This window comes from Canis lupus, chromosome 1 (assembly GCF_011100685.1).
Source record: "Canis lupus familiaris isolate Mischka breed German Shepherd chromosome 1, alternate assembly UU_Cfam_GSD_1.0, whole genome shotgun sequence".
Lineage (NCBI taxonomy): Eukaryota > Metazoa > Chordata > Mammalia > Carnivora > Canidae > Canis > Canis lupus.
In genome coordinates, this window is record NC_049222.1 from 68,677,760 (window position 1) to 68,702,547 (window position 24,788).

Below are 24,788 nucleotides of genomic sequence, written 5' to 3' on the forward strand. Positions count from 1 at the left end.
TCAGGTGGGGAATATTTAAGAAAGAAAGAAAACCCCAAAAGCCCCAGACTCTTAAATACAGAGAAATGATTGTCAGAGGGGAGCTGGGGGGTGAGGCAGGTCAAGGGGGTTGAGAGGATGCTTCCCATGAAGAGCACTGCGCAATGCATAGAACTGTTAAGTCATACTGTGCCCCGGAAGCTTCCAGAACGCTGCGCACTGGCGATGCTTGAATAAGAACTACAGGCAAACGGGAAAGCATGTTTTACTCCCTCAGCCGCGAGGGCTATAGAGTATTTTCCTCTCATGAAACAACCCCTGGCCTTGCCCTTCTGTGACGCGATGCTGGGCATTTTGTCAGTGGTAGGAACGTATTCCTGGGAGCTGTTCCCAGCCTAGGGCCCCCGTGGTAACCTGAGCTACACGGGGGACTTACTGAACACTCCCCCCAGCATCCCACTGGACACAAACCGAAATACCCCCAGACCAACTTTGCCAAGGAGACGCACAGCCATCCCAAGGCTCCCCACCCCAAGGACTGTGTGACAGGGACCCAGAGGAATGGAGACAGTGGTCAACCAACGGTAGTTTAAAATCCTGCTTTTACAAATTTTATAGAAACTTATGACAATATGAATACATTACTCACAGGAGACCTAGTTCTTCTGTGCAAGGAAAGGGCCTACACATCGTTGTTTCGGTATAAATCTGAGAGTCCACGTGTTTCCTGTTTCTTTATCTCCTCCCACCGTATTCTGATTTCTTCACTTCTATTTTGCCTTTCATCAGCTATCTGTTCATTAGAGTTATCCCATCCCTTCACTTTTTCATTTCAATGATAATACTTCCATTTCTAAAATTTCTATTTTGTTTTTATGCCTCCCCCTAATTTTATTTTTTAAAAGATTTTATTTATTTATTTATTTATTTATTTATTTATTTATTTATTTATTTGAGAGAGAGAAGAGAGAACATGAGAGGAGAGAGAGGGAAAGAGAAAGAGAGAATCTCAAGTAGACTCCAAGCTGACCTCAGGAGCCTGACATGGGGCTGGATCTCACCACCCTGAGATCATGACCTGAGCTGAAACCAAATCAGACACTTAACTGAATCACCCAGGTGCCCCATTTTCCTAATTTAAAAAAATAATAATATCTTATGGTTGTCTTATGCATTCAATTTCTTCTTCTGTATCTCTAAGCATTTAAAGATACTTACATCTTAATTTATTCTAAATTTCTCTATCATCTATAATTCCTCGAGAGGGAATGCTCCCAATTTTTGTGCCACTGAACAATCTCAGGACAGTGGGGCACCTGGTGTGCTCTGTGGTTCTTGACTGTGTGTCAAACTCTCACATGATAGGCTCCTGTGCCCTGGCTTGTGTAGGCCTCCCTGGGAGGAGGTTCTGTTAACGTCTGCGAACAGAGCTCAGGGCTCACGCGACCACCTACGGGGCCTAGAGCCTCAAGGGCCACCTCTGCGCTGGTACTGGAACCCCCCCCCCCCCCCCCGCCTTGTTGCAGGTGAATGCGGCACAATTGGATCATTTTAGCAAATCCCCAGTTGGGGGGGTGAAGGTGGCCATCTTCCTGCGGGCTGGGACACGTGGCCACCGACACCACACATGGACACAAGCATGTGCTCGCCACACGCATGTAACCTCGAGGGGAGACGGCCCAGCACAAGAAAGCAAGTCTTGAACCAAATTCTGCTCCCCAGCCTCCCCACAAAGAAGGCGGCAGACGTTTGCTAACAACCAAGTACAAAAGTAGTTACGTGCTTGTGGTCTCTGCTTACGGCTCCTGCACGAAAAGCTTGCTGCAACTTAGACACAATATTTTCATGGCAGAAGTACCTAGACTCAGTCACGTGAGACAACTGGACCCCATGAGCGGGGCGGTGGGTGGGTTTCCCCAAGACTGATGGGTCACAGGCTTCCAACACTGCGATGACCGCAGAAGTTTCCTGGGCCGCCCGGAGTCTTGCACTTTGTCCCTGCACAATGTTCCTAAGCAAACACACCTACCTGGAACATGACTCATTTTGCCAATTAAGAAATTGTCTCTAACGTCACTTAAACTAATAATCCTTCTGGTGAAGACTCTGATAATATTTGAAATGCTAAGCACCCGCCTGGAACAGTATGGATTCTGGATGAAGGTGCTTCAAATTCCGACAAACCGCATCGGTTCTCTGCGTGCGTTGACTATAGTCTCCAAATTGCAGCAAAGTGCCTGGAAAGGTGGTCATCGGCAGCCCCTAGGACCCCACTCCACCAGCACCCCAACCACTTTCAGCCCAAGCGTTCCAACGTCCAGTGCTCCTCTTAATCATGGTGTGCAGAACCAAATGGCCTGATGGGAGGAAACATAATCAAGGAAAACAGGACTCTCAACCACCGAGATAGACATTCTAATTCCGTTTACACGATGCAAAGATTTTTAGCAGCTATTTAGCTGATGTTGACATTTTAAGCATTTAGTGCAGTTTTTACACAGGTACACAGCACTCAAAGGCCGGCCCCTCTATACTGCACTTGTAGGATCCATCTTTCATAGCTAAATTTCAGGTTTATATGTATTCTTTTTACATTTAATCTTACAACCTTCTCTACATAATATCCATGGAGGTTTTTTTTTTTTTTTAGAATATTCATTCTGCCATCTGGGTGAACAGATGGATGGATGGATAAAACATCTAACATTACTCCACTCAGTAGACCATGTTTTACAGTCAGCAATGCTGTCCTAAAATTATTTCAAGCTCTGGATCCTGCTTCTATTATTTCCCTGTCATTGCCCCACTTTCTCTCTCTCTCTTTTATTTATTTATTTATTTACTTTTTTTTGGTTATTAAAAGTAGTCACCACTAGTAGCCGAGAAAATTGCAACTGAAGAGAAAAGCTTACCATGAAGAAATAGTAATTTATGAAGTAGTAGCCTGGGGGCCTGGATTATTACAGGCTCCCAGTGAGGCCTACCTCCCTTTGGGGGAGCAGCTCATGCAGCAGGAGAAGCTGAGCCAGTCCATTTCTGATTCTGCGTCCTCTCCTGGTACAGGGTGTGCTATAACCAACTCTGCTAAGGGATCGAGTTTCATGGAACATGTAATGATATCACAGCGGGACTTGAACAAACAACTATCAGAGGTAGCTAGGGAGAGCAAACAGTTATGGAAAAGTCAAGGATCGAAGAGACACGGCTCCTAAGGCAGAAAACTCTTCCTGTGTAGCCTTGAGTCTAGGGAAACATAAATACAATGGTCTATTGTATGACTGTCCGATAGTAATGGACTTTGGTCACTACCAGCGGGGGACTATGTGTACCAGGCAATTTTAAAAATAACTCAGCTGATTCTTAGTCCCTGAACACATCCTGCTAAATAATAATAGTAATAATAATAATAATTTCGAGTCTTGCATACAGTAAGCTTTTTAAAAATCAGCACACTCTAATTCGTAGCAAAATAAAATGTGATAAGGGATACAGTATCAGATTACTCGTCACTCAAAAGCTCTTGAGGATTAGCGTTATCCTGCTGGATATCTGAGACTACAGTTTCTGTTAAATGAATTATCTCCCTAGAGATGAGTTGAACAGGTGCTAAAGACTTCATTTTTTTATGCAATGATTTTTTTTTCTCGAGACTTTAAGGTCTCCTGTGTGTACATTTAAACTCTAGAATTAGTCAAAGTTCCCATTACATAATTGCTCTAAATAAAAAAATAGCTATAAAACCTACCAGAATCCTCTTTTTGTTGTCTTTACTCCTGTGGATGTCCCTTCCATGTCTCCAAAACCTTCCCTCTTCCACGCTTTCCTTTCATTTCCTTTTCATTTCACATTCATTTATTCATATAAGGAAAATTTGTTGTTTCAGAATGAGAAAAGAAATCATTACAGGTTTAAAGAATGCTCACAAAGCCACAAACATCAGAAAATAAAATTACTATTAACTGGCAACAGGGTCGTCATTTTTTGTCATTGTTGTTTTCTTCATTTTGATTGCCTTTTTTCATAGAATCTATATATAAATTAAAATTTATCATGCTTTTCAGTGCTAAAGACCACCATTTGTCCATTGCTATGTGCTGATTATTTTTGCACGACTCCCTTATGGGTTCTCGTTCATGTTTGAAAGATGCCAGTCAAATTCTCTTCTAAGCAGAAAGGAAATTACTTCTTCTGCCGTCGTTCTGGGTTATCTTCGTCATCCTCTTCAGGAGTAAGTAGTGCAAGCAAAGGGGCCGAATAAGTCAATCATCGTGTGCAGACCAGAGGATCCCAATTCACATGGCTCGAGCAGCTCCAGTTCTGACAGCCCCCTACCGAGCCCTCCCGGGGCATGGTGTTACCTGGTGCCTGAGCCATGGGGCCTCCTGCTGTAGCCAACATCTGCCCATGCAGGTTTCTTATTGGGGTGGTAACTACTGTCAAGCCCTGTCCTGCGGGCATGTGAATATACTGGGGCGGGAGCACAGAGAGGAGGCTCTTCAGCTCAGAAAATGACGACCCAGCAAATCCACCACATATGCCAAAGAAGTGGTCTCTTCCTCAAGTAGATGAAGAAGTACAGGTTCTGGTTTGATTCCAATTGCCGAGAGTCCTCTTAAAAAGGCTAGATTTCAGGTTTTCTGTGTCAACGCTGAGTGCCTTTTTCTTTTGTGTTGTTTGTTAAGAAATATACGCAGAAGACAAATAAATACGAAAACTGTGCTGACCTAAATAACTATCCGCCTCATCTTCTCAGATGTAATTTGAAGGAGCTGATAAAGAAACTAGAGTCCCTGAGAGGCCTCCATGTAATTACAAAGGAAACACTCCAGAAAGCTAAAATGGCAAGTATATTTAAGGTAATTCCCTGTGAATAGACTTTGGCTGCCACCATCCATTTTATTATTGCTTTTCTAAATTGCTTTCTTGCCGCTCTCTACAAGAGCCTCAGATCAGTCTCCAGGCATTGTTGTGAGGGCTTGTCCAAAGTAATGACACCTGGCACCGAGCTGTAATTGTTTTATGTGCAGGGCATGGTGGGCTGTACAATAAGTCTTTTTCTTCATTAAGAGACTTTGAATCTCATAGTAGGCTCGAAGCACAAGAGAGGGCACCTTGCAGCAAATGTTTTTAGTCTAAATAGGATTTTCTCCAGAAAGCAAGGAGCACAGGGTCTCCCTCATTCAGAGAATGAGAGGTGATAGGGAGACATCTAGAGCACAATGTGAGTTATCGATTTATTACCTCTCAGCTCCAAATCCACGTGTTCTTCCATGCTCTGCAATAACAGAGCTAAGTTCTGCAAATCTCTCTCCATTGCCAGTTGGCCCAACATCTGATGGCCGAGAGGGATCTCGGATGAGTGAGAGGTCTCTCTGCCTGGCCTGCAGTACTGAGCTTGTAGGGCCCCTGCAGAGTGTGCGATTTTCTCAGCAACGCCTCTCGGCCAGCAGCACGTGACCCCTATTTATGGCAGCTTGCCCCGCACACCCCTTTCAGGAGCGTCCATGATAGTGTCTCTCACTGGGACTGGACTCTCAGCACCCCCTCCCCTGGAGCAGTGTCCCAGGGGGAGCCACTGCTTAGCACCTCTCCGTAAACAGTTCCCCTCCACACACCCCCGGGGTAGACTTCAGAGAAGAAGGCTGGTGGACATGGCTTCTCCCCTCAACCAGCCTTCCCAGACCACTGCAATCTGCAGAGTCCTGAGGCACCTCTATGAGGATGGCATCTCCCAGCACTCCAGGGGAATATTTTGTGCACCTCGCATACCCAGTGAGCCTCTGCTGGGCCCTCTCCTGGAAGGTCCGCATCTCCACTTCAGGGCCAGGGCTAATGGCTCCGCCTATATCGCTAGTCTTGTGTTTGTCTAAATTCTTTTGGCTTGCATTTGCCAATCCCCCATGACTGAAATCCCGTTACTTTTTTATGTTCAACTTTATTCAATTTTTTGGTATTTTCTGTTTCCTGTTGGACACTGACTGATACAATCCCTCTGTGGGAGGGAGCAGAGGGGGACCTCAGTGCTTTACGGAAAGAAAAGCTGCCTCACCAGGGGCATTTCTGCCCCACATGCCCAACCTCCTTCCTAACAACATCCTCGCGTCCATCGGCTACTCTCAGTAAACGGTGATCACTGGTTTAAACCCATTGAATGCTGGGCCCCGACGACTCCTACCTTCCTCACTCCCGAGTTGCCCTACATCCTTGCCCATCTTAGACACACCTAAGGCAGGTAAGTAAGAAGAATCACTTCAATTTCTGTATGAAATGTACTAAGGTACAACTTGTTCGTTGACCTTTAAAAAAAAAACCCACAACTTGGTATTTTGTAGCACATACTTGACTAGAACTCTGACTTGATCAATAGTGCAAATTGCCAAGTTAGTGAAAGTCCTGGAAAATCATGCTGAGAAACAGCAGAAATCTGTTTGTAATGTGAAGGTCAGTCAGGAATTTCTGAATTGCACTGGACAGCATCACAACCGTGGTAGCCTGATTTTGACACGATAATCCATCTCTTGGGCAGCACACAGCAAGCCGGCGCTCCTTATGTAATCTTCCACTGGCTGACCGGAGGAGTGACAAATTGACTTCCCGTGATGACTATAAATAAAAGAAATGCACAGTAAGACTCTAGTCTAATAGCCCGTAGGTAAGTAAGACATTACAGCTAGAGGTTCTGAAGAAATACCCCGATTGTATCTGATCTGATTCCCCTCGCAGCCTTTATCTCCTTGGCCCAAATAAAAAGATGCTCTAATTATTCCCATAGTCGTGGGTAACTTTTGTTTAGCCTCAGGTGTACATCATCGTGACTTGATATTTGTATACATTACAGAGGGAGTCCCACAGTAAGTCTAGTTACCATCTGTCGCCACACAAAGTTATTACCGTGTTATTGACTGTATTCCCCTGGCTCTAACATCACATCCCCACGACTTATTGATTTTATAACTGGAACTTTGTACCTCTTCATCTGCTTCACCTACTGTGCCTGCCTCCCAACTCTTCTCCACTTGGGCGGCCAACAGTTTGTTGCCTATGTCTTTGGAGTCTGTTTCTGTCTTGTCTTTACATTTGTTTTAGATTTCACATGTATGTGAACTAATACGGGATTTGTCTTTCTCTAGGGCCATTTATGTTGTCACAAATAGCAAGAGTTCATTCTTTTTTATGCCTGGTGATAGTCCGTGGTGTGTCTACACCACATCTTCATCCATCCTTCCACTCACGGGCACATCGGTTCCTCCCGAATCTCGGCTATTGCACAGCATCCTGCAATAAACGTGGAGGTGCATATAGGTCTCCTCGTGGTTGTGTCAAGTATCTTTAATCTCGGCTAAAAAGAAAGAGTAATTTGTCTGAAAAATTAAAATCTAAGCATAAAATATGGAGCAACCGGTGGACTTTTGTCCAAGAGCAGAAATGCCTGCCGGGGTTCGGTTTCACCAGCAGCCACCAAAGGTGCAGAGCGCAGCTGTGTTTCTCTACTTGAAATTCATTCATTCGGGAGCATGGAACAGCACCTGGCTCCTCCAGTCTCCACAGGATCTGCACTGAGCCCTGGCCTTGGCCTTGGCAATGCTACAAACACAAGCTTCACTTTCCTGCCCATTAGATTCCCGTCGGCCCCCAATTCACCTCACCTCCAGCCACGAGGCTCTTCACCTTTCTCTCCTGCTCAAGGGCCCAAGGGGAGGCGTCCCACCTGGTGCAGCTGCAGGTGCACAGGTCCCCCCTCTCCCTCCTCCTCCCCAGGAGCTCGCGGCCTCCTCTCCTGGCCCCCACATCACTTCTCCCGTCATTGCCCGGGAATACAGTGCCCATGATTCTCTCCACCTGGGGCTTCCGTTTCCCTCCCCTGCGTCATTTCCTTTGTTACTTCTCGCGTGTCTAAAACCAAAGACTTCGCTGGCCAGGGCTTCTCCTCCCAGCGGTGCCCCCAGGCCCCAGGAGTGTTTCCACGCACCTCCAGCGCTTCCCCGCTTCCCCGTAGAGCTGCCCTCCCTGCCATCCCACTGCATCCCCTGCACCAGGATCACCTAAGAGCTCCCTGTCCAAAAGTTGAAGTTCGATGATCAACTGTCAGTCCCTCCTGTCAACAGCATTTGGTAGGTGACGTGACAGGGTATCACCGTCGACAGACTTCTCCGTCCTGCTGTAGGGAGCCTCCCTCTGGATTTCCTTCCTGTCTCTCCCTTTCTTTTCTCCTTGGCTTCCTAAAAGCGGGAGCGCTCTGGGCCTGTCTTTGGCTCTCCTGTCTTCTCAATGCTTTCCTGTCCCCTGGGTGATCACACTCCGCCTCCTGGCTGTACAGATGCTGGTGACTCACATTCACCCTCAACCCAGACCTCTCTTCCGAATTTCAGATTCGCAGGTCTTCACTGCCTAAGTACTATCTCCACCTGGAAGATCACGGACGTCTCCAACATAGCATATTCCAGACTCAAACAGGATTTCTACCAATCTATTCCCAACCTTCTCTCCCTGAAGGCTTCCCTGTGTTAAACGATAGCAAACACATCCTCCCAGATTCCAAGCCAAAAATCTCTGGAGCCATTCTTAAATCTTTCTGTTTCTCCCCCACTTCGTATTCAGCCCATCAGAAAACCCTATTTGTTGTACCTTCAAAATCTACCCACAGTTGCGTGTGGCTTGTGCACTTCTGCCCTTCTGCACGTGGCAGCTGCAGTGCCTGCCTGGCACTTCCTCCTGGCAGTTCCTCTCCTTCAGCTCCAGTATTTTCAAAATAATAGAAAAAGAAAGAAAAGCTAATGAATAATAGGGCACGGTGTGGGTGTGAAATTCTAATTGCTTGTTAGCATGTCTTTGTTTTCAAGGAAGTTATGCCTAGAAACACAAACACTTCACAGAAAGAAAAATTAGAAGCAGAGTAAGACTACAGATCGTGCGCAACGGCTTAACACTCTGCTGTGTGCAGGGCCCGCCACAGTCGGGGCCCAGTGAGTGCTCATGGACAGAAATACTACTACCTCACACTCACCTGGTGCTCTACCGCGTGCAGGGGCATCCAACAGGCCTCTCGTAAACCTGTTTACTCTTGACAACAGTGCCAACCTTCAGCCAGCCCTGAAGTCTGTGTGGGCAGAGACTGCTGCGCACCACTAGAGGCGAGTGTGGGCCCGGCATCGGGTAGCTGCCCAAGAAACGTCTGTTGAATGCGTGCACTCGTCGACCTAGGCTTATTAGCCACATTTTACAGATGGAAAAAATAAAATCAATGACTTGCTCAGCATAATCATCGAACTAATGATCAGTAGTAAGCTGCCTTCTAATTCCTAAATCAGTGTTCTCCCAAATATTAGATTTAAAGCTTCTTAAAAGTTTGGTTCCCTGCCCCTTCGAGTACACTTTTAATAGAAATTAGAATAGCCTACTATTATGTTCTTCCACTACCTTCCAGCCCAACCTGAGCAAATCTCAGTTTTCTATTATTTTCAGTCATAGATAAACCTAAGAAAAACAATAAAAGTGGTATAGGCTCCTTGGTGACTGAAAGTGTCCTAAAGTGTCCATTTAGTGCTTTCAAGAATATACTACTTTATTTAGGTTGGGCACATTGATTATCCTAAAGCAATGGTATCTCTGAAAACACATACCCTGGATATAACGCTATATATTTGGGCAGTGGACGTCAGAACAGGAGTCAGAAAACCTTCCATCTTAGCTCTCTGAGTTTCCAAGTGCCCCCCCCCCAGCTAACTGCTACCAAATTGTTCTCTTTAATGGTTATTCCTGAGTCACATGGTCACCAAACTCTGACGTCTTGTTCCCTTCACATGGAAGCATCTAACTAAATATCCCTAGATGCTGTCACGTGGGGTATAGTAGTTCATCTCCACTCATGCATTTATCTTACTGATAAGCATAATTTCCATATCCCCACCACCTTCTGGAGTCACTCTTTACCTTTCCATATATTGGGTTCCCAGCCATCAGGCCTCCTTTATCTGTCTGTCCCTTTTACTCCCCAGAGCCTCCCCTTTCTTTCAATACTCTAAGGCAGTCTCTTCATCCTCCTAAAGCCAAACTTTTCATCAATGGCAGCAAATAATCAACCCCCATGCTAACTTGTTTATAACAATAATGGTATCACCCACTTCCAGTACGCTTATTCTCCTTCTCACAGTACTAGTATAATCTATCCGAGAATTCCTAAGATACTGCTTTTCAATTCACAGTCACATGGTACTGACTTCAGAAAACAGGAGAGAGAAGAGTGCCAGGAACGTTCAGATAAAATGGAAAAATGGGGATGATTGCCAGCCTCATTTTAGTAAGCCAGGGCACATAACCAGTCTTCGATGGCCATTACATGGTGCTTTCTGATTAGGACCAATCTCAAGGCAGCTTTGGAACAATCAAAGAAGAGTTAGGCCCTATAGGTTAAGTAATTTTTGCAAGAAAGTAGCACACAAGAACTAAGAAAGAGCAATTTCTTATGAGAAATTTATAATACCTCCATTTTCTTTAGATTTTATACAACCTTACACAGCCTAATAGCTAGTAAACCATTTCTAATAAGCCCAGAAAATGTTCTTTACCTTCTTTCTAACCCTGAAGTGATATTTAAAAAAATAAAAAAAAACTTAATAATTTAAAGGTTCTTGTGCATCCTAATTAACTAGGAAATGAGTAGGGGTTCTAAGTTTGAGTCAAGTCCAAAATTTGCTAGTGACTATGAATAAATTGCTTTTCCTCCTTGAGTTTCCTTATCTGTAAATGAGAATAACATTATCTGCTTCCTAAGACTATTGTAAGGAATAAATGAGATCATATATGAAAGGATTTCAAAAAATACAACGGGGCAAATGCCTGTTAAGTCTGTCATCCAATTCCAGCAAAAAGAGCAGAGTAGGACAACCTGTCAGCTGAGGGAGGAGACTACAACACATGTGCTTGGGAATCCCATTTTCTAACCCGAAAAATTGTTGTTTCTAGTCACCATATTGATTTTTCACCCCTTTTTTAAAAGTAAGCTCTACAACCAAAGGGCTCAAACCCAGATCAAAAGCCACATGCTCTACTGACTGAGCCAGCCAGGTGCCCCCAATTCTTCACTTCTTAAGGAAGAGATATCTTCAGTGACAATGTGTGGAGATTTATGGGGCTCTGGAAAATGATACTGCTGCTCTAAGTACAAGAAAAACAAATGCAAATACTGATACTTAGACTCATTATATTGCATTTTGTTAGAGTTAACTAAGAAAAGAAGAAAATCTGGAAAATTTGAGGTAAAAATGTGGATTTTTTTACAGAAAATATTTTCCTCCATGTAAAAATAGAAAATTTTCCTTTTTTTAAGATTTATTTATTTTATTTTAGAGAGGGAGAGGGGCAACGGGAAAGGGAGAGAATCTGAAGCAGACTCCGAGCTGAGTGCAGAGCACTGTGTGGGGCTTGATCTCATGACCCTGAGATCACAACCTGAGCCAAAACCAAGAGTCGGATGCTTGACCAATTGCACCACCCAAAGCAATAGACACCTGATTTTCTAAGGTAAACTGTTATTTTTTCCTACACATGTTGCAGTATTTCTGACTTAGGCTTCCCAGTCACCCCTCATTTCTTGTACTCTCATTGGCACGGGGTAGCCCCTGGCTTGCTTCCATCTCTATGTCTCTCATTCGCTTGATCCTTTAAATGCCATCGACGCTGTCAACGACTGTCCAGACTCTCTTGATGGACAGACTTTAATATCCAACTGCTCCTCACTTGGATGTCTAATTGGACCCAAACTTAGCAAGCCCCAAGCTGAACTCCTGATCTTTGGCCCCAGTCCTACTTACTCAGCTTTCCCCATCCGTGCTAAGCCTACTACTCCCCCTTCGCGAGACAAAATACTTTGGCGTTGGACTTCCACATCCATTCTGGCAGGGAATCTTGTTGGCCTCACCTTTTAAAGCGTATTTAGAATCTTCTCTCTGCTCACTGACCCCACAGGCACCATTTGGGTCTGAGCCAACAGTATCTCTTGCCTGGGTTGTTACAACAGCCTTCTCATATCTCTGCTTTCATCCTTCTTATCGCCATCCCTACCCCAACTGCGGATTTATTTTCAAAACAGCAACAGAGGGATTCTTTCAAAAATCTCCCTCAGTGCATTTTTTAACAAGTAGTCTCCACATCCAGCATGGAGCTTGACGCAGGGCTTGAACTCACAACTGCGAGTTCTGAGCTGAGACCCTAAGCTGAAATCAAGAGTCCGCCGCCCAACAGGCTGGGCCACCCAGATACCCCTTCAGTGCATCTTACGGCTCTATTCAAAACTCTTCAAGACTAACCCACTTTATGCAGGAAATAGCTTACATAATTGGCTTGGCTATTGTTCTCTGACCCCACGACCCTACTACTCCCCACTCGGGCTCACCTTGTCTCAGCCACACTGGCTTCTCAGCGTTCCGCAAACACACCAGATGTCTCTCTTTTCACAGCTCTGGCACTGGCCTGTCTCCCTCCCTGGAGGACGCCCTTCCCTGTGTCCATGCATCTAGTCCCTTCCCGTTACTCATTTTCTCACTGAGTCCCCATGTTGACCACCTTATTCAAAATTACAATTCCTCTCCTGTTCCTGTTTTCCTCTAAGTACACAGCATTTACAATTCTCACATTTACTGTTTACATTCTGTCTCCTTCTATTTTAATATAAAGGCCATAAGGGCAGCATCCTAAGGAGTCCTCCATCATTCGTGGAATGAATGGCTTGTGTGGCTGGCTTATGAAGGCCTTTGAAGGTCGCGCGTGTGGTGTGCTACTCTAACTTCCATAAGCTTCGTAGCACAGGACAACACGAGTTCATTCTCTTACAGCACCGGAGCTCAGAAGTTTAAAGTCAAGGTGCCAGCATGGCTATGTTCCTTCTAGAAGGTTCGGGGAGAAGTCTTCGGGCCTATTTTTGGCTCCTGGCCCCTTCCTTGTCACTGCAACCTCTTGCTTGTCTTGTCACATCTTCTACCACTTGCTTCCGTCTCCCGCCTCCTCTCGCAGAGTCTTGTGATGCATCAGGGCCAAGCCAGGTGGTCCCCGAGAATCTCCCCACGTCAAGATCCTTACCCATCTCTGCAAAGTCTTTGTTGTTGCTGCTGTTGTCCGAAGCAACGTTCTCGCGTCCATCTTTGGAGCCGTAGCTCAGCCTCAACACGAGGACGGGCTGGCGTGGGGAGCACCGCGGGGGGACGAGGGGTGGCCGGGGCCACGCAGGAGCCCAGGCGCTTGTCCAGGTACCGCGACACGCGCACGGTGGGCTGCCTACGGGGACGCACGCGCTGGAGGCGGGAGAGGCGCCCCGGAGCTGGGGGCTGGGCCGGGGGTCAGGGCGGACACCTGGGGAGTCCCAAGGCCGCAGCCGGGATCGCGGACTGGGTTCCACGGGAGGGGGGACCCCACTGAGGGGACCCCCCCGGGAAGTAGCCTGATCACATTTACCCTTCAAAGCACCTCACTCCCGTGATGATGTGGGGAGGGCGAGGGCGTGAGGACGCGAGGCGACCAGCGGGGAGAGGCGCAGGGCCCAGGGGGCAGCGGCTGCCGACCGCAGGGACCCACCGCGGGCCGCGCAAGGCCGGGCTAGGCGCACCTGTCGCCTCCCGTCGTGATGCTGCGTCGACATCAGCGCCGAGGCCCCGACACGGAGAGTGAAGACGCTCCTGAACAGGACATACGCTCGGTCGCAGCCGGCGCGGGGGACTACAGAGCAGCAAAGCAGGGGCGCGGGCCGGGGGAGGGAGGGGGGGCGAGGGGGCTGGCATCCGTGCGTCCTCGTGCGTCGGGCCGTGCGCACAGCTCCCGGAAGGAGACCACGCGGGACGGCGCGGCCGAGGGGGGACGAGGGGGGGAGGGCTTCTGTGCGTCTCCGTGGGTCGGGCCGTGCACGCAGCTCCGCGGAAGGAGACCACGCAGGACGGCGCGGCCGACAGGGACGGAGGGGGCATGCGTGCGTCGTCGTGCGTCGGGGCCGTGCGCACAGCTCCGCGGAAGGAGACCACGAGGAGGCACAGGTGCCGCAGGGCCGCTTGGCTGCGGAACAACAGATGTTACGAAAACGAACAAGGTGGAGGGTTCTCCGGTGTTTCTTGTCACGTCCCCACGCAACGAGCGACGGCCGTGTGGCGTGCAGCAGCGTGGGCGGGGCACGCGGGGCTTCGGTCGGGCCTCAGTCACTCGCGGGCTGCGGGCGGACCTTTCGGGGAGCCGAGGGCCTCGTAGCGAAGGTGCAGACTGCCAGGCCCTGCAGCACGTTCCGGGGGAAGCGCCCACAGGTGCGGCTGTCACCCCTTTCCTTTCGCGTCTGTCAGTTCGGCACCTTTCCAGGGACCGCAGAGGATCCGGGAAGGTTAGGGAGGCGGCAGCGGGGGCAGCGGGGGCAGCGAGAGCAGCGAGGGCAGCGCCGCGAGGGCTGGGGGCCAGGCCGGGTCGTCTGCACCCGAGACCCAGCTCACTGGCCTGCGGCGCCAGCGAAGAGGGCGGAGCCGGTGCGGCCCAGGTGTGTTAGCCAAGGGCAAGCAGGTGCGGGGGGTGGGGTGGGGAGCCTAGGGGCAGTGGCCGGGCCATTGCGCTGGGAAGCTCAGCTCCCGGGGGTCAGCCGCGGTCACCAGGAATATGACACGCAACACGCGCGGGAGGGTAGGAGGCCACAGCGGCTGGACCCGCGGGGCTGCAGCCCCCGCCCCCCGTGGAGCCGCAGGTGCGCTCACCCCCTACACGGACCTGCCAGGAAGCCCTCCGCGGGCTCCTCCAGGGCGTCGGTGGGGCGCGGACAAGCGGCACCTGAACGCGGCCCACCTGCCATGGTCCAGCGGCGGAATCCTGCGGACGCCCAGCGGATGCTACCCAGGCTCGGAGAGCCCGGCTGGCGGCTTTCAGGTGGCCGGGGGTCAGGAACACAGAATTAAAAGATAATCTAAGTCCCTGGAAGCCAAGGGGTACGTGTCAGTCAAGGATGAGACAAAGAACATGATGTCCCCAAGACCCGGCAGCATCGGAGGTCGGGGACGGAAGAGTCACTGGCCTGTCCTCCTCCTCTTCTGAGGCCCCTGACCCCTGGCTGGATCCAGGGCATTGGCTCCCATGGGAAAGAAGTCCTGTGGCCTCAGCCCAGCCAAGGACCTTGGAGCAGCCCCTGGAGTGGCCGTCGGAAGAGGGACTTAGCAACTTTGACAACGAAGAAGGACGGCATGTCTCGGGCAGACTAGACAGGGTTGATTAGGTGTCAACCTACAGAAAAGATTGCAGCTCCCCGTCGACTGCTCTGGTTTTGAACATCCTTCCCTCTCTCTGCTCAGTCCCCACGGCTGGATCAGGGTGTTCCAGATACAACCCCAATCTGGTGTGGAGACTAACGAGAGGATAGTTGGTCTAAATTCCAAAACCCAAGGATAAACTCCATCCAAGTGCATCTCAAGTGTCACCTCTTGGTCCCCTGAGACGTGCGTGGCAAGGCTCCCACCACCGACAGCCTGGGTGACGGGAAACTGGAGATTCAGTAGGGTCCCCGAGTGCCCAGCGCCCTCTGCCCTCCTGCCCCCTGCTCCCCACACCACACCACTCCTGCCTGCCACGTCCCTTCTCCCAGCCTCCTCACCATCTCCTCGGGCTGGGACGCCCTTTTTCTGCGGTCTGCCTGTTGGACGAAGAAACCAGACATGGCCCTCCAGGCCCCGGCGTGGGAGCTGGTCAGGCCGCGTGGTCAGACTCCCAGATGGCAAGTCCTCTGCGGCGGTAAGCTTAAGGGGTGGCAGCCTAGCAGGGTTACAAGGTGATGCCGGGCTGGGGACGTCCAGGGTGGGGCTTCTCTGGCGTGGGCCGCTTCCTCACCAGGAAACGTGTGGACAGGGCAGGAAGGCCGCGGGCCCGGACCTGGGCGCGTGAGTCTCTGAACCCCAGCCAGGCACCTGAAGTCCCAGCACTACTACCTTAGAAATATCACCAGGGCTTCATCATTGCGTTAGTGGCGGCTGATGCACCAACCCCTACGTAGAGTCACAGGGTGACAATGACTCGGGCCCTTGGAGCCCCGGGCCCCACGGTCGTGGCCTGCCACCCACCGTCTCCTGGGGACGGCCCCCTCCATGCCCGAAGCCACGCAGTCCCCGGCGCTTGGGCTTTACCTCCTGGGTTGGTTTGTGGACGTGCGGGCCTGTGGGGAGCAGGGTGTGCTCTGCGGTCGGTGAGCCTGCTGCAGCCCCTTAGTTGACCTGGTGGGAGAAGGCTCCTCAGCAGGAAAACAGGAGATAGAAGTATCTGCCGCCCAGATGCGGCACGACGCTGACACAGCGATGTGTGTAAAACCCGCGGCGCATGGCCTGGTGCAGTCAGCACCCAGGGGGCGCCACTAACATCCTCTGGATCTTGCTGATGCTTGAGCACATTGCCTGTCCCTGAGCACGGAAACCATGAACACGGCCACCCCGGGACAAAGCCTCCCCTCGCGTGGCCCAGAGTCCTGCGGCCGCCTGAAGGGCCCATCTGGGCATCTTCCCCGATGGCAGCTTTAAACCTGGCAAAGACGCCAGCTTCTTTTTTTTTTTTTAAAGATTTATTTATTTAATTATGGTAGACATAGAGAGAGGCAGAAACATAGGAGGAGGGAGAAGCAGGCTCCATGCCAGGAGCCCGACATGGGACTCGATCTCAGGTCTCCAGAATCGCGCCCTGGGCCAAAGGCAGGCGCCAAACCGCTGCGCCACCCAGGGATCCCCCAAGACGCCAGCTTCTTGAAGTGAATTACGCCTCTGCTGCGGCCAAGCCCGCCTGCCTTCCGTGAATCCTTTTCAGAATCCTCCCCACATCTCGTGTGCGTGAGCCCCAGGGCTCCAGGAGCCACAGACCTTCACGGGTCGCCTTCCATTTGCCAGTCACCGCATTGAACGCTGCAGACACCGGGTGACAAGCAGCAGCCTCTGCGCGAACGTGCTGACAGTCTCCCTCATGGACACATTACATCCTCCAACTCTCACTGCTCACTCCACATGCACCAGGACACAGTTCACACTGCCTGATGATTCGTGATGCTTGCACCCCTTGGTCTTCATATTCTTGAGCTGGAGAATCATGACCTTTTCCATGGAGGATGCCGTCACCGCAAACCCCAGTGTAGACGTGCGCTGGTCACACTGCAACAGCATCATCACCACGGCCACCAACAGAGCTAATAGTCCCAGATAGTGTGCACAGTTTGGAAAGCACAGTCGCACCAATGGTCACATTTTCTGCACCCAGACGCCACGTAGGGTTGGTCCTACCACAGCTCCATGGACTATAAGTCTCCGCTGGGGTTTTTTGTACTGGATAAGCCCAACTGCTCAGTTTGCTTTTGGCCACAACAGATCACTGGGTGTTTGTCTTCACGGAACAATTTACATAGCGTCTGCTAAGTTCCTACATCAGGTTCAGGCCAAGGATGATACATTTTACATTTTAAACTTGAACTAACGTTTCTCCCAAATCTTCATTGTCGTACGTACCATCCTTGGAGGTCATTGGCTACCTATGCGTCCTTTCAGAGATGTGCAAGTTCTTCTTACAGTCTGAGGTCAGATGCCAAAGGATCCTCGTTCCAGAATGATCAGATGTCCTGAAACTGAAAGGTTTTTTTGGTGTTTGTGTGTTTTGCTAATTTTTTATGCACTAACCCTATATCTCTGGAATCTTAGTGATTGTATTTATCTAGAGAAGTTCATTTTCCTTATTCCTTATTACTAGCTGCCTCTGTTCCCTAACCAAATAACTGAAAGCTCCATAAAAATTGTACTTAGATAAACCTTGTACTTAAATACATGTTGGTATAAAAATGAAGAAACCACTTTTACATCTCAAATATATATTCCAGTTTCCAAATACTCAAATGCCTCCTAATCCTTGTTGGGTGCAATTTTCTGTGGATACACACTGGTCCAGGGCAAAACCAGATCTGCAGTGAAATTCCATTTGGCCAGGTCAGGGTCCATGCCACAGCAGTGGTTAAAATCTGACTATCACTCCTCGGCCCACAAGTTTATTTGGATATATTTTTGACATAGGATGCCCCAGTTTTAAATATTGTCTAACTTTGTAGAAAACAACAGATAGTCAGGAAACCTCAAGTTAAATGAAAATTGGCTGAAAGGGAATTTCTCATCTCTAGCAGTTCCTACATTCAAATCAACAAGTTAAATGAGATGGTGAGAATAACATTATTCTAAACACTATCTTCCTAAGGATGGATGGTCTATGTTTCTAAGGAAGCCTTCTTTATTAAATAATGCCCACCCATTCAGAAGAACTCGAGAACACCTAGATAAAACAAAATGGAAAAAAAGAAGTTTTATGTTTAAGAAAAATCAAATTATTGGGGATCCCTGGGTGGCACAGCGGTTTAGCGCCTGCCTTTGGCCCGGGGCGCGATCCTGGAGACCTAGGATCGAGTCCCACGTCAGGCTTCCGGTGCATGGAGCCTGCTTCTCCCTCTGCCTGTGTCTCTGCCTCTCTCTCTCTCTGTGTGACTATCATAAATAAATAAAAATTAAAAAATAAAAAGCTAAAAAATAATAAAAATAAATAAATAAATAAATAAATAAATAAATAAATAAATAAATAAATAAAATTATTTAAAGCCAAACTAAGGAAAACATCTTCCATTGGTGATAATGATGATGCCAATGCCGATGACATTCATATTACTTACCATGGGCCATAAGAAGGTGCCCTTCTATGGCATTGATATTAAGTATTTACCACACATTTATACTCATTCAATACAGAAATATTATATCTAAATATCCTAAGTAAGGTTAAATATCAATATACACACAACTATCTTTGTAATGAACAAAGGCTATGGAGCTACCTTTCCTGATTTTGTGAATTCACAACATATGAAACATAATTAGAATCATAATCAACCACAAAATTTAAACTAAAGCAGAAAAGTATAATTTCTTCACCCATGAAATCAATGAATGTCAAAGAAAATGGTGACACTGAGAAGACATTATCACAAAATTGCATTGATAGGAGTATAAATAAGTACAAGTTTCCTAAAAAGCTATTTTACAATCTGTACAAGAACTTCAAATATTTTTATACTCCTCTTTGAGTCAGTAATCATTTTCCAGCACACTTCTCAGAAAATGACAAAATGAATTACTGTAGCAGCTGAGTTAACAAGTCTGTATATGAGTCAAATTGTCTCAAATTGTTTGCTTTCAACAGTCATGAAGAAGGACCAATTAGCTGGTAGATCACAAATAATTTTGGTCATAGATCACAGTGATTTTTGGCATATGATGAACTTTAAAGGAGTTTAAAGAACTGTTTCACTGCTATAACTAAGTTTTAAAATTCTGATTTACATGCGTATGTTTACAAGTTTTTCAGTGTCTACATATTTATATATGTCATATGTGTCATACACACATAAATAAAAAATAGAAGTAGAATTGAGGCTAGATTTATTAGGAATAAGTTATATCTATCCATTGGTAGTTTAGAAAAAACTAAAAACCCTATCTCACTAAGAACTCCATTTTTTTTTAGTGGTCTATTAGTGGTTTTTTTTTAATAATAAATTTATTTTTTATTGGTGTTCAATTTGCCAACATACAGAATAACACCCAGTGCTCATCCCGTCAAGTGCCCCCCTCGGTGCCCGTCACCCATTCACCCCCACCCCCCCCCCCGCCCTCCTCCCCTTCCACCACTCCTTCCCAGAGTTAGGAGTCTCTCATGTTCTGTCTCCCTTTCTGATATTTTCTATGTATACAATGGAATATTAGTCCGCCATTAGAAATGACAAATACCTACCATTTGCTTCAACGTGGATGGACCTGGAGGGTATGATGCTGAGTGAAATAAGTCAATTGGAGAAGGACAAACATTATATGGTCTCATTCATTTGGGGAATATAAATAATTGTGAAAGGGAATAGAAGGGAAGAACTCCATTTTTAATAAAATTGAAAATATGTATTAACTTTATTAAGATTTATATTTCGTTGTTTTATCAACTATTACTTTAATATATATTTATCATGCTGCAGAGAAATGTAATCAACCTGTGTCACTGAATATATTACATTAGGATAAATTTCTAAGGAGGAAGTACAATGGAAATAGGAAAAAAGCAACAGTATAAAATTTCTTGCTATGAACAAAGAGATTTCATGCATTTTTTTAAAAAAAAGATAATAGTAGCAAATCACTACGGCATTAAATTTCACCTGAAACATGTTAAAGTATTAGAATCCCTTTGCAATTAGTTAAGCTTATAATAAAAATGTTAGATTTCCACTTAAAAACAGGCAGCGCTTTGTAAAAATCATTTTAGAGGGTGAGAAAAAAACTTGAACAGAATCACATAGCACTTCAGTGCACTGTTTACCTCTTGAAATTAAGATTTGGAAATTAAGTTTATAACACGTGTCTTAATCTTGCTTCATATAGCATTGTATTTTCCAAATTCCTATATTTCCCAGATTTTGTTATATATGTGTGTGTGTATAATATATATTAAGTATATATATATATTTATATATATATATAATTTCCTATTATATGTTTCCCAGGCTTCGCCATACACATTATAGTGGGCAGAGCAATGACTCTATGTGCAGCAACGCAGAAGAGCCGTGAGAGACAGAATGCTATCTCCCAATCCAGGGTATTTTCGAAGAGCTGCTAACGTGGAACAGACTTCAATATAAATTATCAGCCTCTTTAACACCAGCTTCCAAACGAGCTTATAATCAGATCGATTGACACAGAGAACAAACTCATGGTTACCAGAGGGGATGCGGAGGCAGAAGATAGGCAAAATGGGTGAGGGGCTGGGAGATACCGGCTTCCAGGTTCAAAATGAAGAAGTCCTGGGAACAAAAGGTGCAGCACAGAGAACATAGGCAGGGGTATTCCAACAGCACCCAAGGTGACAGATGTTGGCCAGAGTTAGGGTGAGCAGAGCGTAAGGTGCTGAGATGCTGAATCCCTCTGTTGCACACCTGAAACAAATGGAGCAGTGTGGATCAACTGTACTGAAAAACAAAGTGAAATAAAGTCAGAGAAATCATTGGCCTTAAAGTTAGGAAAGAGTCTTTAAATTTAAAAATCACAAAAACCATCTCTTAAGGACAAACAACATTCTTAGGGTTTTTTTCACCTTCATCATGGTTAATTTTCTTCAAAAGCTACTCAGTTATTTTGAGTGATATTTTAGATAACAGGAGCCAGGGTGCTCTTGAATTCACTAAAGAAATAAATACAGGCATATCAGGTATTAGGAATCATGGGTGAAAACTATTTTGTGGTCAAGCTTCCTCCCCTTTGCAAAATATCAAATTAAAGAAAAAAAAAAGAAAACTGCATTAAACCTTATTTTTTTGGCCCTCCCCAACAGCCCCAACTAAATTCCCAGCTTCCAGCTCCTGTGAATGTCTTGGCCCCCCCCGCAGCAGGCCTCTGTTCCCCAAACTCCAAAGCCGCTCGCTCTCCAGAGGGTCAGCCAGCGCTGAACGTGTCAGCTTGAGCTTCAATGGTTTCTACTCGGTCTCTGTCTGGTCCACTGCTCTCAATTATTTGACATGGTTGACCATTTCTTGCAAAATCTGTCTTCCTGGACACGTACGATTTTTACTCTTTACTGGTTCCAACTGCTCGTTCTAAGGCACCTCTTCTTGGCATCCCTGAGTGGTCGGGTACGTCAAGGCTGTTCCTGGCCCTCTCTCGGCTCTACGTGCTCACGAGAGGATTCTTTTGGCTCTGTTGGCTTTACCCGTCACCTCCAAGCAAATACGTTGCAAATATACATCTTTCAAAGAAATCTTTCTTGAGGGATCCCTGGGTGGCGCAGCAGTTTGGCGCCTGCCTTTGGCCCAGGGCGCGATCCTGGAGACCCGGGATCGAATCCCACGTCGGGCTCCCGGTGCATGGAGCCTGCTTCTCCCTCTGCCTGTGTCTCTGCCTCTCTCTCTCTCTCTGTGACTATCATAAATAAAAAAAAAAATTTAAAAAAAAAAAAAAAAGAAAGAAATCTTTCTTGAGAGATCTCATTTCTGTTTAAGTTCTTCATGCATCTCACATTTGACAATCTCATTGTCTCTCCCGACCACACTTGTAATACTCCCTTTTCTCTTGCCCCAATCCCATCATCCCATTCTAGAGTGCAATGCAAAACACCATCATCTTTTCCCAGGAGTCTTTTTTTTTTAAGACTTTATTTATTTGAGAGACAGAGCACAAAAGCATGAATAGGGGGAGGGGCTGAGCAAGAAGGAGAAGCAGACTCCCCACCGAGCATCTCCGTCAGTCCTCTCGATCCTGTAGAATCATAAAGTCTTTTTAACCCCAACTCCGGAACATGAGGATGAGCCATTCTCACTCATTTTTATTCTGAGTCTCGTCCTTTCTGGCCCAGTCTAGTCTGTGGCATCCTAACAGGGCTTCCAGCTGAAATGCCACAGCCTCTTTTAACAATTACCCAATCAACAGCATCCTTTCCCTGTACTCCCGCTAAACTTTAATCTATCATTAGCTGCACCCATTTCCGCCTCCCTCCAATCAGAGTCCATTTGCTGAGAACACATTCCCTATGGCCAGCCCACATTAACGGTGTCCCCAAATCTAAATCTGGTGTTCTGTGGAGATGCACAGGTGACCGATTTTCACATCACCAAAATATACAGCACAGTGCAGCACGTATCAAGTGCTGAGACGTTTGGAAAGAAAAGGAGGAACCGGACGAGTGGAGAACCATGTTTTCTTCTGGACCTTTCAAGTACTCCTGGTGATATTTTCCGAGGAACTCGCAGTGCACCATAAGGCATTCTCGAGTGATGCCTAGTAATTTCTTAAGAATAAAGAATGTTAATCCCTTCCCCATTTTTAACATGAAGATAAGCTTGAGGAGGAAAGAGCCATGGCTACAATGTGTTTCCAGATTTTTGGACCAAAAGTGATGTGTAGTCACTCACTAGTTACTCCTTCCTCTTCTCAGAATTTTCTCTGGCCTGATACAAACCGGGTGACACAAACAACCAAAGCTACGACACCCTGCCTTTTCATACCGAAGTGGGAGTTTTGAAGACACAGGATTAAGTCACTTCCTTTCTGTAGAGGACCACGGTCAGGTGCAGGAAAACTACAGTTCAGGCCGCGGCCACCTGCGCCGATGGCCGGGGACCCGCAGCTCACCGTGGCCTGGGGTGGGGGGGTGGGCTGCAGCTCAGGCCAGGGCCTGGGGGGGTGGGCTGCAGCTCAGGCTGCGCCCGCGGGAGTGGGGGGCCTGCAGCTCAGGTAGGGGCCTGGGGGGGGGGCAGTGGCTGCAGCGGGGGTTACATGGAAGCCCAGGCCCCAGAGGCCGAGGGAGAAGCCGGGCCGCGGTGTAGACAGTGGGCGCACAGCTCTGAGGCTGATCGAAGTCCCCTGTTGGAGGCACCGCGACGTGGCATCTGGAGGTGAGAAGCTCACCCCGACCCAGGCTGTGCTGTTGGCTCTGGCTGTGCAACCCCAGCAGCGGCTCTGCTGGCAACGCGGCTGTTCTGCACCCAGCGCGGGGCGACGAGGGAGAGTAGCTCATGCAAACCCTCAGAGCTCTAAGGAGTTTAGGGCCCCCTGGGAGGCTCGGGGCGGAGCGTCTGCCTTGGGCCCAGGCCGTGACCCCGGGTCCCGAGATCGAGTCCCACGTTGGGCCTGTGGGGAACCTGCTTCTCCCTCAGCCTGTGTCTCTGCCTCTGTGTCTCTCATGAATAGATAAAATCTTTTTTTTTTTTTTTAATAGAAATCTTGAGTTTAGGAAACAGTCCCCCTGGGGCAGGGGCTCCTGTGTCGGATCATCCGTCTATGAGAGTCAACTCGGGTGCTGGGAGAGGGAGGAGCTGGGCCGGTGCAGCTGGGCCGCAAGGCCAGGCGAGGTGGGGAATCCGGTCGCCTGCCCGCTAGGGATGAAGTCGGAGAAGCCAGAACCCAGAGAGCCAGGGCGGGAGGGCCTGCGGAGCCGCCTTCGAGAAGGCGCTTGTCGGGTAGAGGGGGCCACTGGCGACACGCCCGTCCCCTTCTGGGCCTGGCACGGGGGATGGGCCTGCGGGCGCCTCGGGCCGACCGCCTCCCCCGGGCTCCCGGCCCCTCTGCCGCTTCATCGGGAAGGCAACGCGTCCTATCGGAAATGACACTGACCCCGGAGGAGGGGAGGGCTGTCACCGAACCCTTCCTGCGCCCTTCCGAAGGACGCCCGCCCGCGCTCTCGGTCCAAGGCGGCGCCCGAGCGACAGCACTGCCGTGGGCTGACCCCGCGGGCCGCTGAGCCTTGTCCAGGAACGAGCCGTCAGCGGCCACCGCGTGGGCTCCTGGCATCCCCGCTACACGAAGGAGAAAACACGGCCGTCGCCCTCGCTAACCAGGCCGCCCGGCTCCGGGACCTCTGTCGCCCCGAGGGCACCATGACGGCACACACTCCAGAAGCGACCGAGTCGGGCGTTCAAGGCCCGCAGGATGCCCCGGGCTCCCGCTGGCTGACGGCCGGGGCTGGCTCCGCTGCAGAGAACTGCACGAGCTGCGGGTACTCACGCTTGGAGCCTTCTCCCACGCGCTTCGGCCGGCTGCTCGGCTGTCAGCGGTGACCTCCAAGGGTACGGGAGGCTGCAGTGTCCAGCCTTTGGCTACATCACAGTCTCCTTGTTGCCTCGAAGGCAGCTCCTTCTCAGGGTCTTTGCTGGTTCCTTCTCTCCTCCCCGACCTCTACCACTGGGCACTTTCTCTACCACATCACTCCCTTGGGGATCGCAGGCAAGCTCACGGTTAACCCACGCACATGCCGCTGACCCT

At 48.4% G+C, this 24,788-nt stretch overlaps 1 long non-coding RNA gene across 2 annotated transcripts; it reads right to left on the minus strand.

Moving 5' to 3' along the window:
* Positions 1-3,401: 3,401 nt before the first annotated feature.
* LOC111096277 lies at positions 3,402-12,456 on the minus strand. 2 transcript variants are annotated; one of them, XR_005353919.1, is made up of 5 exons: positions 12,371-12,456; positions 8,984-9,181; positions 8,605-8,712; positions 6,948-7,254; positions 3,402-6,582 (listed from the first exon to the last, which is right to left on the minus strand). It is a non-coding gene; the product is annotated as an uncharacterized LOC111096277 (long non-coding RNA). The 2 variants fall into 2 exon arrangements; XR_005353918.1 differs by having other exon boundaries at positions 3,402-7,254.
* Between the last annotated feature and the right edge of the window lie 12,332 nt (positions 12,457-24,788).